Source organism: Ictidomys tridecemlineatus, chromosome 14, assembly GCF_052094955.1.
Source record: "Ictidomys tridecemlineatus isolate mIctTri1 chromosome 14, mIctTri1.hap1, whole genome shotgun sequence".
In the NCBI taxonomy this organism is placed as follows: Eukaryota; Metazoa; Chordata; class Mammalia; order Rodentia; family Sciuridae; genus Ictidomys; species Ictidomys tridecemlineatus.
Window position 1 is genome coordinate 8142411 of NC_135490.1, and position 19779 is coordinate 8162189.

Genomic DNA, 19779 nt, shown 5'->3' on the forward strand with positions numbered 1-19779 from the left:
GGCCTGCTGCTGGGGGCCCTCTCTGGGGCCGCTGGGCCCCCCTCCCGTGCCCCTCCTTTCAGCAGTGGGTACACTGGTGCTGACCGGGCATCATGGTCCATTTCCAGGGGCCTTGTGGGTCTCCCTGAGGAGGCAGATGCTTCAGTGTCGCTGGGAGCCGCCCCTTTTCTCCAGTCCCTGTCCTTGTTGGCCTCCTCTGCCGGGTCTCTGCTGCCAGGTACCTGAAGGCCTCTTTCACCAAGTGTGACACTGGGTTCTGGGGTTCTGCCCCAGCTTTGGTGATTCTCTTTGCATGTCTGGGGCCACCTGAGTCATAAAATGCGTGTTCTTAAGGCCCTTCCTTCTACCAACTCTGGGGTGGTGCTGGCGTGTTTTGGGGAGGCCTCTGGAAGAGCCCTGAGAACCCTGCAGGGTTTTCTGACTTTTCCTGGGTTACCTCCTTAACTAGTCACACAGACAAGCTCACCTAGACATCTTTTCATGCCTTCAGAGACACGGGTTAGAGGCTGCTCCTCCTTATCCCTGGGGATGGGGTCTTCAGGGTCCTGGTCAGTAAGCAGACCCCCGAGGGGCAAGCCTTTGGAAAGCTGGGAGCATTCCCGTACCTGCAGAGTCAAGGGCCAATCGCTGAAAGTCCTGGGAGAAGGGTCAGCCTCGAGAACGGGTGTCTGCTGCTTGTGCCTCTGTCGCCAGGCGTGTCCCCCACTTTCCTAAGCATGGGGGAGAAGGTGGCTGCTCACGGCTTCTGGCTTCACTTCTCCTCCGTTTGAGTGGCCAACGCTGAGCGTTTCGCGTTTCTGAAGCCAATTGCAAATTCCCAGATAAAGATGAGGAGCAAGTGTCTGCCCTCCTACAAAGTTGAGTGGACAATAAGCCTTGTGTCAGACACATCAGGGGTTCAGGTCCAGACCTGTGCACGTGCTCTTCACCCCCAGTGGGACACATCACCACACCTCTCCATTGAAGTTTTCGGCATGCGTCACCTAAGATAAGCAGTTTTCTCCCCAACCACTATATGTCCATCATATTTAAGGAAATTAGTCATAATCCAGCATTTAATATCCAGTGTTTTCAATTTTTCCTTTATAACTGTTTTTTTTTTTAAATCAAGAATTCAATCAGAGCTGATATGTGGTATGTTTTGGGTCATTCATTTAATCATGTAAAATTTGGAATGGTCTCCCTGTCCTGTGTTTCTTGACACTAACTTTGGACACTTTTTCTGGCCAGTTGTCTTGTAGAATGTGCGTCCTCCTGGATTTGCCTGGTAAAGCAATTCGGCAAGTGCTCTGGGTGCTTCTTGAGTCATCACATCATGAGGAACTGCTGGTGGTGTAAGGAGATATCACAGCTGTTGGATCTTTCCCCTGAGACGATGGTGAACATTCTCTTTCCCCCACCTTTTGACCCAGCATGTTTTTGGCCTCCTTACCTGAATCAACAATTGTGTTGTGAGTTGAAAGTGGTGATTTTCTACACTCCTTCCTAGTTTCTTATTGGCCTTAGTAAAGGAGAGCTCCCCCTCACTTGCCTTCCCTTTGCCTCTTCCTCTCTGGAGGAGCACTGTAGGTTTGCAGATCTTAAAAGAGTAGCTCTGTGCTGTGGTGCTTGCCCAGCGTGCTGGAGGCCCCAGGGTTCCACTGGGCACGGGAGAGAAACAAGACCCAGACCCTTAGTGAGTCATAAACACAGTAATCATCACTTTTTTGATGTTCAAATTGCCCCAGATTTGGCCAGTGGCTCCCGATCTGACCCTACTCGTCTTCAAACACTGTGTTTTCTGGCACAGTATTTTCCAGAATTATCTTGAACATTCCTTGCCCTAGATATAGAATCAACTGTAAAAGAGAATTTGAGTGACCCAATTTGAACTTGATCCCCCTCACTCTGTACCCTCAATGGCCACGGAGGAAGGTAGGTGTCCCACAGAACAAATATCCGCCCCCCACACTCACACACGTATAGGAGGGGGGGAGTCCCTGGGGTGCCAGAAAGATCTGGAAGGTCTAATGGCCCAGGACATCATGAGAGGGACCACGCGCCTAGCCCAGCCCTGTCCCCTGTTATTCACTGTGGCATCTCACCTTTCCACTTTTATCCATCTGGGCCCAGGTCTACCTGTACGGACATGCTGGTGGGAGCACAACAGTGTTGTTCATTTTGACCCCTGACCTCCCTAGAGATGCATACTCAGATAAAGTCTCATAAATTTGGCGAATTTGCTGATCTCCTAGTCTGTGCCAGGGTAGGTGATTGCACAGATATTATTTAGGTTTCAAAGCAAGTGTGTAAAATGGTTGCTATTACTCTCGATTTACACATGAAGAAAGGGGTTGCAGGTGAAGTGACATGCTCAGGGTCGCACACTGGTAAGTAGCAGTTAAATCCCATCCGTCAGACCCCAAATGTGGTGCATGCTCTCCCATGTCTTACGAGTCTGTACCCAGATAAAGTCAATCACCAGCTATGTCTTGAGTCATGACTACTTGTCCAGTTCATATCCCTGGGGAAGCGCTGACCGTGGGCAAGCACGGAGCTCATCGCTGCAGCAAATGAATGAAAGACATGATTCCCCTGGTCCAGCCTTCATGCTCTCATTTGCCAGTGAGGGAAAACATGAGGAAAGACTCAAAGAAATAGGTAGAGTTCTCCCAAAGAAGAATACATCAGGGAATGGATTCTGTTCTCTCAGCTTGTTCAAAGAATTCTGCAAGAAAGGTATTGGCCTGGGTGTCAAGAGGCGTTAATGGTAAGTAGATGCTTTTAGATCGAGTGTCTGTGGTGTGCTAGGGACATTATCTAAGGAATATGCTCTAATCCTCATAGCCCTCTCTCATGAACTGAATTCTCACGTTGAACCCTAGCCCCCAGGAGAACTGTATTTGGGGACAGACCCTAAAGAGGTGATTAAGGTAAGAAGAAGGCACCCAGTGCACCCTACCACAATACGACTGGAGTCCTAATAAGAAGAGGAAAGGACACATACAGAGAGGCCATGAGAGGTTATGAAGGTGACTATCTGCAAACTAAAAAGACAGAGCTCCGAGAAACCAAACTTGGTGTCCTCTTAATGTTGGACGTTCACCCTCTAGAACCGTGAGGGAAGTGAAAGTCCACTGCTGTAGTACCCGGGCTGCAGTGTTGTTATGGCACCCCAAGCAAACTAATGCACACCCCCCGCCCCCAAAAGAAAACAGATCTCCATTTCTCAGAGGAAGAACACTCTTCAGAGAGCTGACGTTTTCCTTGGGTCCTGCAGATGGAAGAACTCATCAAACCCAGGTCTGTCCATACCAGCTCTGAGGCTTTTTATGGGGTCCTCCTGTGATCTGGTTCTGGCATGGCCATGACCCAGGTTCTGGGTAAACGCCACCAGGTTCTGGGTAAACGCCATTGTGTCTCTATGGCTGGTTACAGTCCCAGCCACAGCTTTCAAAGGTTTGTTGGACGAATATCTTTGCCCTAGAGATCTTTGTGATTTGGTTTAGGTAAGAGACCTAGCAAATATATAGCCTACATTAAGTCATTGTTGTGGAGGTTCTTGGAAGAGTAACTCAGAGTGAGGGCAAGTTCCAGGTGGACTAGAATAGTAAGAGAAGGTTCTAGAAGGTAGACATGACTATCTGTACCTCATCTGAGCCCCAGGACACCAGGGCAAATGGTCAAAACAATAACCATCAGGGTCCAATGGGTTATTTATTTACTCTTATGTTTCAAGTTATTCTATGAATATTTTATAGAAATGAGGAAAGGGGATAGCGAAAAACAACTTTATTAGAAATTTTAATAAGAATTCAAATGTAACAAAGTTCTTTGCATCAAGGGAGTTCTGATGCATGAACATCATCCAAAATGAAATAATGCTGTCACATGGCCTTTTAACAAAGTGGGGTGCTCCAGGTTCCTGTCACAAATTATGGCATAATAAAGTCCTCCCTGCTGACTAACAGGATGAAAACCCTGTATTCCCTTTTTGTCCTTCAAGATGCATTGTTAGGCACTGATCCTAGGTTTGAGAAAATTCACTCCAGCTAGTGCCATCTGAGGACTCAGTCTGAGATTTCATGTATTGGATACATTTTGCCGTCATTAGAATCCTGAGAGCTGCTCTCATTTCATCTTCTGGTTGGTCTAATAGTTTGAGATGTCTTTCTTTGTTCATTTACTTTTCTTTGCCTTTAAGAGAGGAAAATGAATTGTCGATTGTGTTCTGTGAAGACTGAAAGCGGACTATAGAAGTGGTATCTGTGCCTTCTTTCATACCTCCCTGCAACATGAGGCCATTCTTTGGCAATAAGAAAACAACACATGATGCTCGGCATTACCACTGCCATATCCTTCTGGGTCATTCCGTCACTCTTCCATTTAAAAATTATTTTTTGCCTCTGAGTGTGGCGGGGCACACCTGTAATTCTAGCAACTCAGGAGACTGAGGCAGGAGGATGGAAAGTTTGAGACCCTGACTCAAAATACAATGAAAAGGGCTGGAGATGTATCTCAGGGGTAGAGTACTTCTGGGTTCAATTCCCAGTACACAATTATGTATATCATATATTTCAGTACATATGTATACGTAATTATATATATCATATATTTCAGTACATATATATAAGTCATATATATTTTGTCTTTTTTAGTATGGTTGGAAACAATTGATGAGTAATGGTGAGTAAAAGCAATTCCTAAGATAATGAAATAGTGAACTGTCTCACGATATAGGAAAGGGAAGATCACCAGGGTCCTGCAGTGTGTCTTACATACATTGTCCTTAGATAAAATGGCTCCCAATGGACTTTAAGGTAAGGGCAAAATAGAGTAAGTTTTAATATAAAAGATGTAAATTATTTCTTTGTTCTTTGAAAGAACTCTAAGAAGAAAAGTCATAGGAATCAATCCTTATGAAGAGTTAGAACTCGAAACTAAGTAACAACAGGGGACTTGCCACAGTGGGAAGACAGACAGGCTGGTCTGGAGAAGACTGGCAAATGGGTACCGCGGGTGCAGCCGCAAGGGAGCCAGTGAAGTGGTGGGATTCCTCAAAGTCGGTGTGTTATTGGGGAGCAGGGACAAGGATCGGGGTCGGGTGGCCGCCTGTCCATCTGAGCAAAGTGGCCTCTGCTTTTACTTCTGGCGGGATGGGGACAGGGCATGACGCCCTGATGTGTACAGACATTTTCCTGGATGCTTCCTACTGTGATCGTGGAGTTTATTTTTTTTTTCTTCTTCTTCTTTTTTTTTTTAAAGAGAGAGAGACAGAGAGAGAGAGAATTTTTTAATATTCATTTTTTTTTTAGTTCTTGGCGGACACAACATCTTTGTTTGTATGTGGTGCTGAGGATCGAACCCAGGCGGCACGCATGCCAGGCGAGCGCGCTACCGCTTGAGCCACATCCCCAACCCCGTGATCGTGGAGTTTCATTCGCAAGGGAAAAATTTAGCTTTTAAAGAGTAATAATAATCATACTTTCAATTCAGAGCATTACGCATTTATTTTAAAGTACTTCAGTAGGCGCTAATTCATTAACACAAATTAAACCCCACGCTGCCTTCAAAGCCGATTAAAACCAGCCCCCTATTAGCATCCAGTTGTTTGGTTACCCACGATTCTCTGGGGTTTGCACTGATTGCGAGGGCCTTGGTGGTTTGAGGTGCCACCCTGGTTCGCCGTAGGGGTCATGGGAAATAGATCCCGCTGGACGGGGAAGCTGGCAGCCCCTGCCATCGGCCTTTAACCCACGGTGCGGTATGCCTGGTGAGTGTGCAGCTGGTTTTTCCTTAGTGAAGAAGTTTATGGACCATTATCTCAAGAGGTGGTAGTGCCTGAAAAACTCATTTCAAAGATTAAGGTAAAGGTGGGGATGACAGTTATAATTGGCTATTAAAGAAAACCCAGTGCTGTGGGCGGCTGCCGCTGGGCTGTAGTCAGGGCCTTCAGCTCCAGCTGCTGGGCCTCCTGCCCCTTCCTGTGCTCTTGGGAGGCACTTGCTCCAGGAGGAGCCTCTTGCTTTCAGAACATGTCCACCCCCACTTTTCCCCTCCTCACAAGGCAGTCACTCATTGTTGACTGAGCTGGGGAGGAGCCCCTCCCTGGGGTCCATCAGGAGGCTGCAACCAGATGGCAATGGGAGCTGCTGTCATCTTGAGGGCCATGTGCTGATGTTGTTTGTAGGACCATGCTTGGTGCTGGGGACCAGGACACCCACACTTGACCTCTCCATTGACACATGGGCTTCCTTCCAGCATGGCGGCTAGGAAGCGAAAGAGCAGCATTCCAGAGAGAGCAGCAGGCTACGGCACCTTTTCTAACCCTGCCTTGGAAGTCAGGGGCTGTGTCACTTGTGCTACATTCTGTGTCACTTGTGCTACATTTTCATTAGAACCAGGCCCCTAATCCAGCCCATATTCAGAGACAGAGAATTAGACTCTACATATTGATTTTTTTAAAAAGAATACTGGTCATTATAGCCATATATTGGTAATAATTACAGCTAACATCTCTCCGTGTCATTCCTTTGATAAGTCATTCATTCATTCATTCAGCAAATATGTATTGTTAGGCTTTAGGTGCTCACGATACACGACTGTCTCTGAATAGGGCTTTCTAGTTTTCAGTCGCCCTCACAGCTATGCTTTTTTGGCATTCCCAACAACTAGGCATGAAAGACTGGCCATGTTTCCTCATTTCCATTCTTCAGAAAAAGCAATAAGGGGCTAAGAACCTTGTCCACACTTCCTGAGCTGGTGTCTGGCCTGGAGCTTATTCACACCCAGGCTGTCCTGGGACCGTGACCTTTCCACTTTTCCAGCTTGGTCCCCATACATTTGGTGAAAAAGCTCAAGACACTTTGGTTTTAGGCCAGTTTGACTGTGTGTAGGCAGAGTGACCCCGTGTCAGATGTACCTGGAACAGTCCTGATGGGTGCCTGTCACCCCAGGTAACAACTAAGAATGCTGCCTTCCCTCTCAAGAGCCTCAGCTGTGGGCACCCAGGGCACAGGCTGTCCGTCCTCCCTCTCCATCTTTCAGGTGCTGAGAGCAGGGTGGTGCTCTGGGTGACACACCTCCTGTGCACCCAGGCTTTTATAGAAGAAACTAGAAAGAGGGACTGGGCTGTGGCTCAGCAGTAGAGCGCTCACCTAGCAAGTGCGAGGCCCTAGGTTCAATCCTCAGCACCACATAAAAATAAGTAAATAAGACAAAGGCACTGTGTCCAACTACACCTAAAAATAAGTATTTAAAAAAAAATGAAAAAAATATAGGAAGAAAATGAGGTGCAATTTAAGAGACCCAATCCCAGTGTGGATTCTGCCACTAATTCCTAGGTGTGACCGTGGGCCTCTCTTTCCTGCCTCCCAGGACTCCCTGTTCTTATCTGCACAGGTGAGAAAACTGAGTTAGGCTTGGAGCCAGCCTGGATCCTGGTGCCAGTCACAAAGTGACCTGGGCTGGGCAGACTTCTCTGTCTGTGAGAGTAGGTTGACTGGAGCATTTCTGCTCTTGGTTGGGACATTTGCTGTGGGCTACTCAGAGTCAACTAGAATATCCCTGGGGAACAGTGTTTTCAATGGAACTGCAAAAAAAAAAAAAAAAAAAAAAATTAATCGTGACTGTTAAGTGGCTAAAGAACAGAGAATCCCTAAGGAGTGATCAGATGCCCCTTGTCACTGTTGTTAAATAGGTAGCCTTTCCATTAATGGGAGACAGTATGTACAAAGATGTGGTTGATCACCGTCTTGTACATACACAGCCTTTATTGTGTCTTTTCTTTGGATTTTACTTCCTTCCTGAAAACTCTTCACTGGTCTCCTTTGTATTTTAAAAGCATCAACTTAGAATGATCACATAGGATGGACTCAGCTTTATTTATTTATTTTTTTGAAACTAAGGGATTATCTGTCGCTTTCCATTCCTCTTATCTCCTGTTGCCAAGGTCATTTAGTGATGGCTCTGCCTCTGAGTAATCTTGAGCATTTCACCGAGTTATCTACAGTGGTTATCTTTCTCTGTGTTGCCAATCATCCTATTCTCTTCTACTTGTTGAAATCTCGGAGGTTCATTCTTTCTGGCAGGTTGCTACACTATGGGTAGAAGGTCACCTTGGGACCCACCTTCGAGTCCCCTGGGTAGTTGGGCTTTCATAAGGTTGAGGTAGGAGCCTTAGTGACAGGTGGGCGTCTTAGGACATTCCACCTGGCTTCTCAGAGGACAGTGGAGATAAGGGGAACCAGGGATCTTGTAGGTGGTGTCTTCCTGTTTCTGGGGGTGACATCCAGGAGCCATGGCCCCACAGGTAGAGGACAGTGGAAGAGCTGGAGTGCACAGGAGCTGGAGTGCACAGGTTTGTGAAACTGTGGGAAAATGCATTTGGAGCCTTTAGGGAATGGCTCCCAGTGGGGAAGACTGGGTGGTCAGGGGCACTCAGAGGGAGTCTTGGAGCCTAGGCACCAGAGGAGGGAAGGAGAGTGGTGTGGAAACTCTAAAGCCCTGTACAAATATGACTTTTCTCACTAGTGTCATCAACACCTTCCAGAAACCTGGACCTTTGACTGGGATATAACCTGGTAACGTCCCAAACAGCTGCACAGGCACCATTTCCAGTTTCCCTGCCGACCCCTAACTGATCCCAAATAATGTAACTCAGACTATTCATAAGAGCTTCCTCTTGGGTTCCTGCCCCGGTCTCCTCTGCTGTTTCTAGCTCTTAGTTGCTTTTGGAACCACCTTACTAAACGCAGCCATGATCTTCTCTGGATGAAATGCCCCTCAGTCCCTCTAAGTGAGGTGGGAATCACGTAGCAAGCACCAAGCCCGTCAGCCCACGTTTCCACTGGGATCTCCTGTACCCCCTCCCTCAGTCCTACAGAAAGTCACTTTTAATTTTGCTGCTTCTGTGTCTTCATTTATAACTTGTCCTCCTGAGCAAAGTCTCCTCCTTTTCCTCCTCCCCCTGTGTCCTCATTGATGAACTCTCGCTCCGTGAAGCCCTGGACCAAATGCCACTCTTTTCAGAAAATCTACTAAGATTTCCAAGAGCACACCCCATCTCTTCTTAGCATCATTATTGCATTTAACCCTTTTTGCTTTGTTTGTTGTTGTTGTTTCCTGTCTTCCCCATCAACTGCTGGTATTAGAAAGGTGGGGTGGTGTCTGATGGATCTACCTGGGCCACATGGTGCCTGGACATTCAGACACAAGTGGCCATGCCCCTTGCCGCTGTCCCTCGAATCTTGAGCATCTGCTATTTCTTCTTTCTACATACGATTCCTCTTGGTGACCACTGTTTCTTCCTCAGATGTCCTGGGTGTGATTCTCCTTGGGCCAATGCCACTCTGCCTCCACACGTCCCCTAATGGTAGCAAGAACACTCAATGTCCCCAGTCCTTCTGCAGCTCAAGCTGGGACTGCACAAGGGCTGTTGCTGGCTTGGCAGGGGGCCCCCCAGTGTCACGAGGGTGGAGCACTAGGTTAGTCCCGTAGCCCCATTTTGCAGATGCTAAAACTGGGGGTGAATAACTACTTTTCTGGGGTGTTAAGGATAGAAAACAAAACTGTTGGTGAGTGAGGACTTTGTAAAGTTTAAAGCTCAGGATGAAATGTTTAGATGATCCTTAGTTCATTATCTGAATTTTGCATGTTGTTGAAATACGAGTTCCCCTCCACTTATCATCAGTGATTAGAACCAGGGTCCTCAGACACTCATCTAGCCCCTGGAGAGTGCAAGGGGTGAACTGAGTCACTGTTCCTAGGCCACACAGCTAGCAGTGCCACAGGGTACATCTGACCCTCCATAACCCAAATACAGAGAGAGGAGGAGGTTCTGCTGGAGCCAGGGGTGAGCAGGTTTCCTTCCTGATCAGACAGACTTGGCATCTTCTCAGCACGTCACTTGGTGGCTTGCCAGGACCACGGCTATTGACTAAATTGGTCACCTGACTCCATCACACACACCTCTTTCCAAATCGACATAAGTGTCTCAGGCTCACCCTTTGCAATGTCATGCTGCAGCCAGCTGACAAGAACTGCCACTGGAGATCAGAGCAGTGGGAAAGGCCTGGCCAGCTCTGACGCTCCTGTTGGGCCAACCAGAAGAGTGAGTGGGAGGATTGAAAGAGGTCATGGCTCTGGAGGGCACCTATGGCTCAGAGTAAGCACTGCAATGACAATTATCACTCAGAACTGTCATATAGACTACTTCCATAGAATCTCAGAATTTGCAAGTGCAAAAAAGTGTAGAGATCTTTTAGTCTAATCTCTTCAACAAAGACTTCCTATCAGGTGGTCTGGATGAGAGCCTTGCTGCTCAAAGCTTTGCCCGGCAGGCTGGGCCCCATGTGTGTACCTGGGAGCGCTTCGCATGACCTAGATGCTGCTTAGGCATCTCTGGGGAAGGGAGGGGTACTATCGACTGTCTCGTCCCCAGCTTTGTTTCTTCTTCCTTATGCCAGATGAAGTCTTTCTGTCGTGATTTGCACCCTGGGGTGGGATTTGGCCTTTTGGTACAGTGCAGAGCAAATCTTGGCTGTTCCTTTAAGGCCGATCCTTCAGTCTTTTGAAGATAACCATCGTTTCTCCCCTGAGTCATCTTTGTTGAAAGGAGGAAAGGAGCCCGACTCCTTCAGCCGAACCTCAGGACCCGTGACTTCCTGGGCCATCACGTCACCATCACCGTCTTGCATTCCTGTCTTTGAGCCTCCTCCTCATAGGATTAGAGTTGGCTTCTGCAACAACAGCAAAAATGTGTTGGGGCTTGATTGGGGCTAAAAAGGGGAAACACAGACTAAGAAAAACAACGAAGTTCTCGTGGCAACCCTAAGGGTTAGTGGAATTGACATCATCCAGTGTAGAATTTGGCTCTGAGCAAAAGGGACATGGGAAGGACCGTAAGTGACGGGTATCTCTTGCTAAAGAGAAGGATGCATATAGGACTCTCTTGAGAGATGTGTTTTTTCTTGACTTTAAGTTTCTCATGCAAATTTTTTTGAAAATCAAATTTTTATGTTGGAATAATTTAGATTTATAGAAAAGTTGCAAAGGTAATAGAGTTCCCCTATATTTCTCATCCAGTTTCCCCTCATGTTAACATTTTATATTTGCTCAAACTAAGAATTTGACATGGGCGCATACTAACAAACTAAGTTCCAAACTTCATTTGGATTTCACCAGTTTTCCCACTACTACTCCTGCCTGGTCCAAGATTTAATCCAGGACAATGGTGGAATTTAATTTTCTGGACCTCTTGAGACTTTTTGTTTGTTGAGTATTATGGTTTGGATACGTGGTGTGCCCCAAAAGCTCATGTGAGACAATGCAAGAATTTTCAGAGGTGAAATGTTTGGGCTATGTGAGCCTTAACCTAGCCAGTGGATTAATCCATTGATATGGATTAACTAGGTGGTAACTATAGACAGGTAAGGAGGGATTGGAGGAGGTCAGTCACCGGGGGTGTGACTTTGAGGTTTATATTTTGTCCCTTGGCGAGTAGAGGGCTCTCTCTTCCTGGTTGCATGTCCTGAGCTGCTTCCTCCACCCGCACTTCTGCCACGGTGTTCTAACTGGTCCCACAGCTGTGGAGTTGACTCACCATGGACTGAACCCCTGAAACCCAAAATGAACTTTTCCTCCTCTAATTGTTCTTGTCCGATCTTTTGGTCACAGAGACAGTGAGTTTCTCATGCTTTCCTTCTCATTGAGATTTGTTATCAGAACCATTTCCTTAATAATAAGATTTATAACAAAAGCAGAATCACCTTTTATATAGCATCTTTTGTAATGGTGCGCAGTACAAGTCGATGCCAAACAACCCAGTGCCTGCCTCGGGGAGACTGGGAATGGGCGCCCCATGTGTGCAGCTCCAGGTGGTTCAACCTGCACAACAGGTAGGAAGGAAGCTAGAAGGGGGGACTTTAGGCCTCGTTCTTGAACGTCACTTCTCTTAGCGAGGCTTTCTAAGAGCACGGAGCAGGTGGCTCAAAGTCATACTCTCTGACAATGGCCTGAAGTGGTGGCATCTATATGACAAAGAGGTATCTCTTGAAGGCAAATCCTCATCTTTTAGGAAACTGTGTGATCTTGGAAGCTTTTGTATCATGTGAAGGGAAAATCCATCCTCCTTGTCAAGTTTAAAAATCCGCTCTCTGCAGGCTTCCCACCCCTGCCATCTTCTCTCCTTTCCTGCAAACGTAAGAAATAGGGGGTTCACTTCAAAAGATGTTTTTCTCTTTTTCCCAAGCTGTTTTCATCTGAGAACAGCACACCATGAGAACGGCTGCCAAGTGGGTAGTGGCAATTATATGGTGGCGATGCGACAGTTGTTAATCAGGCCAGCCATACGGGGGATGGAAAGGAATGCATCGTAATGGACCGGAAACTATGGATCACTCCTAGACAAACGGAGGCTGTGGTCTGGTTGGAGGAGTCCTTCTGGCAAAGCAGAGTCTCCTGTAATAGTGCACGCTGACCCTCATCACATGGTTTGTTAAAGAACTTTGCAACCTTGAGGATCAACCTTAAGAACTCAGTACAAATTGTTTTTCTGGCCTAGATGAACAAGGGTTTCAAATATTAGACAAACTGTATAGTATTGTTCCGGCAAAAATATTCATATGCAGAATCCCAAGGCCAGATAATAGTCTAACCTCAAATAACTCTTGAAATCTAATATTGCATTGTCAAATAATGGAAAGCTCTTGATCATGTATATGGCGCATTAAACACTTGGGTTTAATTTATTAAGTGCTCATAGAAAATTTGTTCAAGGAGGGGGACTGTAAAAAGAGTAGGAATTTCATTCAAGTTGTAAATTGTGACATGGGTTTAATTTAACTCAATAAATGGATTTGTTGTGGACATGCCAAGTGGCTGGTACTATGCTGGGCATGGGGTGGGGGGGTAGATAAATAAATAAGTCATGGCCCCCAGCCTTGAGGTGCTAACAGTTTAGAAGAAGACAGTACCATCTGGGGTAGATGTTACGTGAAGTGGGCTGTGGGGACAGTGATGAGGGACATTTAGCTCAAATGGGGTTTAGGGAGAGTTTGGGGAGGAAGTGATACCTGAGATAAGTCCTGAGTTAGAAGAACCTTGGGAGCAAGATACCAAGGCAGCATGTAACAGCATCCAGGTGTGCAAAGGCAATGTCTATGCAGACATAAATCGTGTGTCTCTGAGGGCCACAGTGAATCCAGGGCACCTGCCGAGAGCTGGCAGTTTTTCTTTGGCTGGTGGAGAATTACAAAAGGGTTCTCATCAGGGCATGCCAGTTTTTTTTTCCCCAGAAATCTCTCTGGGGACCACTTTGATGCCAGCCTAGGTGCACTGTGGGGATCCCCTGTCTCCTTCTCTTTGCCAGGGTCATGACCAGTATGGCAGTATGGTCCCTGCAGGTTTGCTCTGGAAGAGGGTTGCTTTGGGACACTAGTTTTTGTGTCCAAGGATCTGGGAGGAAGCCAGGTTTTCTGGACAAGCTTAAATAGGAGCCTGCTGAACCCCAGGGATGGGCTCCTGACTCCACCGATCCTGGCTCCCTCAAGGGAGGCCTCCCTGTTGGGTTGACCTGCTCTCTTTCCCTCTGGGTGTCGGGAGGGGTGGGGACCAGTCCTCCCGGAGTCTCTGGGAACCTGGATGACTTCATAGGAGCTCAACAGTCCTGCTGCAGGGGCACCCAGCCCGGGCCTACACAAGTCCAGCACCCTGCCTGAATTGAGTGGTGTGGGGAGGCAGAGGCCATCCCTAAGTCAATTAATGGGCTCAGTAGCTTGGAGGAAAACCTAACTAGACCCAGAATAGGGAGCTATGATTCAGATTTAGGGCAAAGCCAGTTTATACGAATGATACAAATCTTACATAGTTACTAGACTCTGGATTCCAAGGGAATGGTCAAAGAGGGGGAAAAGTGGTTCTGGAAATTTAAAAAGTTGTTTTTAAATTTAAAAAATGAAAAGAACTATTTGGGAAAAAATAGAAGAAGCATTACTGATTTAGTAACCTGGAAGATCAAGAGTGAGCCGATTTCCAATTACTGTGGTCTCCACCCAGCTATCAAGTGATTCACAGGTATTTTCAAAAGAAAAAAACAAAACAAAACAACATTCGTATCCATTTTCTGTATTTGTGAGGCTGATTATTGATTTTTAACAGAGTTCCCCCTACACTGTTCTGTCTGCTTAAAGGTGGTTGCGTACAAACAGCATTGTCACAATGTCATCTTCTGTCACATTTCAGTGAACAGAATTCAGTCTTCCAGGTCGATGTATTTACATGTCATTTGCAGGTTGATGTTTACGTACATGGATGTTTATTTTCATCCATCATAATCATGTTTGCATTGTAACATCTGGAAAACCAGTGAAGTGGAGACCAGGAGAACGCTCAGTGTCAAAGTCTACAGGGAACATGAAAGCACAGGAATCTCTCTAGCTTGAAATATGTCACAGTGCTTTCCCAGTTTACAAAGAGGGGTCGGTGGTTTAAAAGAGGTTCAGTGAAGCACAAAAGTAACTATGAAAACAATGATGTGAACTCTGCGACACAGAAATGTGGAATGAGCTTCTGCGTGCCAGGCACTGATTGTCCAAAGAAGAGTGCAGGTAAGCATGAGAACAAATTGGAAATTGGATCTTATGGGGAACAGCTCATTTTCCCCTGGTGCCCGATACACTGCCTGCTGTGCAGCCTTGTCGAGTAGTGCTGTGCTGCTCTTGGAGTTTGCTTTTTCCTGGAGCCCAGGAACCTACTGAGTAATCTTCCAACTGATTAATTTTGACAGTAAAGCTAGAGGAGCAACTAGAACTCTAGAAGTGTCATTTGGAGTTGCAGTCACAGCAAAAAAAGGTACTGGTTACACTGGTGGTGGGAAACTTGGAGATGAAAAATACACTTGGAGAGAAAGCAAAAAAATGTGTCGGAAAGATTCATTTTAAATATAATGCTGTTAAAAATGATGCTGGTGGATATCACAGGCAACATGAAGGGCAGCTGCCACTGTGTATGGTTTGATGAAACCACTTATGGGTACAGGATGAATTAGCTCATGGGATCCATGGGATCCATATACGAGGGAGTGGAATTTAGAGACTTTGGTCTTGTTTGTCACTGAAAAAGCACATGAGGCAAAAGTACTTTTCTATTTAGTTGCTCATTAGTTCACGAACTGTGGGGTAGACGGCAAGAATGTTCTGGGAGCTTCTCTGAGCATACCTACCTGTGTGTATGGGGTGAGTGTTGATTGACAGAGTTTGCTCTGCTAATATTAATCCACAAGCTGAAGTATTGTCAAGGACAATTAATAGCCAATGTTATGCAGCCTGATTTTGGTTCCAACTTGGTGGACGTAGTGAAAATTGTGAATATATCCAAATCATATCCGCTGATGGCATATTTTTTAAATAGGCTAAGTCAAGAAACGAGCACCTAATCAGCACAAGAGCCTCTGCACTGAAGTACCCGAGCCAGAGAGCAAGAAGCTCTCAAGAATTTTTGAATCAGGAATGAAATGAAAACATTTCTGCATGACACTGGCAATGTCTACACTCAGTTTTTGAGACAGCAAGTGTTAATGCACAACTTATGTGTTCAGCACTATGTTCATTGTCTCTGCAGCCCGAACCTACTGCCTCAGAGCCGAATGATCGTGAGTTTTAATATTGAGGACAAGTTGCCAAAATTCTTCAGGGCACAAAGAGCTCAGTTAGAGCAAGTTGGTCTTTTCTCTAGCACTTGATGACTTTCTTCTCAGGGAGAAAGAAATCAATGATGTATTATTGGGCATATTTTCAAATTAGCTCCAAGGGCTGCAGTGGAGCATGAAATGCTACTTTCCAAAGAGTAGATTATGAGTCCATTCAGCACTGACTCCTGAGTGGAGAGTCCTTCCTCCAGCATTGGAGTATGATATGCTTGTTGACTTCGTATCTGACGAATGGCTGGAAGAGGCTTCAGGACTCATGCCTGATGCTTCTCGTGCCCTGTTCCAACCACAAACCTAGCACTATCAAACAGAGCCAGCCCTAGCTGCCGGGAGCTCAGTGACTTACCAGTGGGACTTCAAGTTTTATACTTAGGTAGGAATAGAAGAAACCGACCAGATATAGGTACAGTAACACAGCGGTTATCAACCCAAGGAATGGAAGAGTTCAAATTATCTTCTCTTCCATTGATATAAATAAACAGTATTGATTTTATATGTCATCATTAAATATTAAAATTATGATGAAACTTTAAAAAAAATGACCTAAAATCTGTGCTCCAAATGCCCATTAAGTGTCCTGTGGGCATGACCTGGTCAAAGCAGTGTTTGCCAGGCTTCTTCCTCCAAAGTTACATTTCCCCCTTTTCCACACTTTGTTCTTTGGAAGCGAGTCATAAATCCTGTGCATACTTGGTGATAAAATGGTAACTTCACCTCCTGGCTAAGGAAGGGTGGATCACCTGCATAAATGATTTGAAATTCTTTTTGTAAGAAAGATTTGTTTCTCCTTCCCCATTCATTTGCTTACTAAATACTTTACTTGGATAATGCTTCCGTCCTGTGTTATTTATTTTGTTGCTCCAGTTGTTCTAGCTTTAGGCATGTGGAGCTCTCTCAGCTTGGCTCCTGGGGTGCTTGGACATGTGTTGTGGTTTGGATATGAGGTGTCCCCCAGAAGCTCATGTGTGAGACAATGGAAGAAAGTTTAGAGGTGAGACAGGTGCACTGGCACACACCTGTAATCCCAGTTACTTGGGAGGCTGAGGCAGGAGGATCGCAAGTTCAAGGCCAGCCTTAACAACTTAGGGAGACCCTGTCTCAAAATAAAAAAAGTAAAAAGAATTGGGGATGTAACTCAAGAGTAAAGCACCCCTGGGCTCAATCCCCACTACCCAAACCAAACCCAGACAGAAAATTCAGAGATGAAATGATCGATTTATGACACGCTTAACTAACCAGTGCATTTATCCACTTGAATGGATTAACCGGATGGTGCCTGTAGGCAGGTAGGGTGTGGCTGGAGGAGGAGGGTCCCTGGGGGTGTACCTTTGGGGTGAGATCTCCTTCTGCTTTCTGATGGGCATGTCCTGAGCTGCTTTCCTCCACTTGCCCTTCTGCTGTGATGTTCTGCCTCATCTTGGGTCCAGAGTCATGGGTCTGGTATCTGTGAATGGAGACCCTGCACCCAGGAGCACCAGACAAATTTCTCCTCCACTAAAACTGTTCCTGTCAGACCTTTTGGTCACAGAGATGAAAAAGCTGTCTTAAACAGCTTGACCTCAGTCTCTTACATTTTTTTTTTTATCAGTTTACTTTTTGAGCATGTGTTTTCTGGCGCGGAGACATACTCTAGACTCATCTTGTATTTGCCTCAACCCTAGAACCAGCCATTTATTTTTCCATTGAGTCTTGGACTCTGGGGGAGCTTATGGTCATTGCTGCTCTTAGCTGACAGAAAAAGGAACTCTATGTCTGCATACTGACCCGTGTACCTACACCTGCACCTGTCTCTATCCATCTGTATTGGTACTAAGCTAAATAAGAGCTCATAATGAGGATGTCTCTAATTCCAATTCAGTGTCTCAGGATTCACTCTAGTCTTCTTGCCTATCTGTAACTGCCCTTTTTTAATATTGAGAAACCTGGCTTTCATCATTCACCTTTCATTTACTTTTTTTCCCCCTTCAGTTTATTTGGGACTCATGGAGATTAAACTCAGAGGCACTGGAGCACTGAGCTACATCTCCAGCTTTTTAAAAACTTGAAAACATTTTTTTTTTGAGACAGGATCTTACTAATTTGCCTAGGATGGCCTTGAACTTGTGATCCTCCTGCCTCAGCTTACTAAAGCTGGGATTATAGGCAAGCGTCACTTCACGGGGATTCACTTGCTTTTTAATCTGATCCCTTATATATGTAAACCAGTTTCAGACTTGTTACATCATGCCTGTAAGACACAACTTTATTAACTAAAGTACAGTTAATATCTGTTCATATATGGTTCCTTTTGTTTTTAGTCTTTGAATTTTGCCGAAACATTTTCCAAAGTTACTCATGAACTTCTTCCCTTCCCACCATTTTCAGTGAGTGTATCTATATCCATATGGAATGTGTTAGATTCTTTGGTCATAGTCTGTGTTCTACCCTTAAATCCTCAAAACAACTACTACTACCCTCCTCCTCCTCCTCCTGTTTCTTCTTCTTTAAAATACACTAGAATTATTAGAATTGGCTCTTTACTTTTTTTGGTATAAAGCTCTATGAGTTTTGACAAATGCACAGAGTCATGCACCCATCATCCCAGTACCATTCAAAGTAGTTCCATTGCCCTAAGAATTCCTCTGTGTATTTCTTTTGTAATAAACCACTTCCTTTTTCCAATCCCTGGAAACTGTTGATATGCTTTTTGCCCCTATAGTTTTACTTTTTCTCAAAATAAATATGAATAGAGATATGCAATATGTGGTCTTTTGGATTGGCTTCTTGTGTGTGTGTTTGTGTGTGTGTGTGTGTGTGTGTGTGTGTGTGTGTGTGGTACTTGGGTTTGATAAAGCTGCCATAAACATTCATGTAGAAGTTTTGTGTGATTATCATCACACAGTTGAAATTCAGAAACTGTAACGGTCAATTTTCAAATCACTTGGAAACACAAACACCTCTGAGTTTGATGGCTAGATTATAAGGCAAGTCTATGTTTAACTTCTTAAGAAACTGCTAGACCATCTTCCCAAGTGTCTGCACAAGGTTGCATTCCCACCATCAGGAAAAAAATAAAAGCGTTCCCGTTGCTCTGAATCCTTGCCAACATTTAATATTGTCAGCTTTGTGGATGTTGGCCGTTCTAATAGATGGGTAGTGGCATGTAATTATTGTTTTAATTTGCATTTCCAAATGATAAATGATATTGAGTATCTTTTCACAGTTTTATTTGCTGTCCATATATATTCTTTGGTGAAGTATCTTTTCACATATTTTGCTCTGGTATTTATTGAGGTGTTTGTTTCCAGGTTTTTGAGTATTGAGAGATTGGTAAATGTTGTACATACTCGTCCTTTATCAGTCTTGAGATTGAAAACACTTTCTCTCGGTTTTGGGTTATCTTTTTTTTGGTGGTGGTGCTGGGGATTGAACCCAGGGCCTTGTGTATGCAAGGCAAGCACTCTACCAACTGAGCTATATCACCAGCCCCCTTTGGCTTATCTTTTCATTCTCTTAACAGTAAGCTATGGACTGAATTGTGTCCTCTCAAAGTTCATATGTTCAAGTTCTAACCCTCCATGGGAATGTATTGGAGATAAAGCCTTTAGGAAGGGAAATGGAATGAGTTCATAGAGGATAAGTGTGGGGCTCTGATCCAATAGGATTTGTATCCTTATGGGAAGTGCTACCTTCACCATGTGAGGGCACAACATGGAATATTCTAGGTTGTGTGGACACCATCTTTGATTAGTGTTACTTGCATGTAGAATTGATCAGAAGCAAATACATTTAAATCTTCCCCAGTTTTTCCTTTTTAAAAAATTTTTTAGCTGTAGATGGAAACAACAATACCTTTATTTTATTTATATATTTTTATGTGGTGCTGAGGATTGAACCCAGGGCCTCACAAGTGCTAGGCAAGCACTCTACCACTGAGCCACAACTCCAGCACCTCCCAGTTTTTCTTTACTGGCTTTATTGAGATATGATCCATACATTTAAAAAGTACAATTCAAAGGATTTTAGGATGGACTGCCAAGATAAAAAAGTTTGTTACCGTTGTAAAATATGCATAAAATTGATATTTTAATCACTGTTAGGCATGCAGTTCATCG

At 45.0% G+C, this 19779-nt stretch overlaps 1 non-coding gene across 1 annotated transcript; it reads right to left on the minus strand.

Annotated features, from left to right (window-relative positions):
- Positions 1 to 19075: 19075 nt before the first annotated feature.
- On the minus strand, positions 19076 to 19148 carry Trnaa-ugc (transfer RNA alanine (anticodon UGC)). Its single transcript has one exon. It is a non-coding gene; the product is annotated as a tRNA-Ala (tRNA).
- Positions 19149 to 19779: the final 631 nt, after the last annotated feature.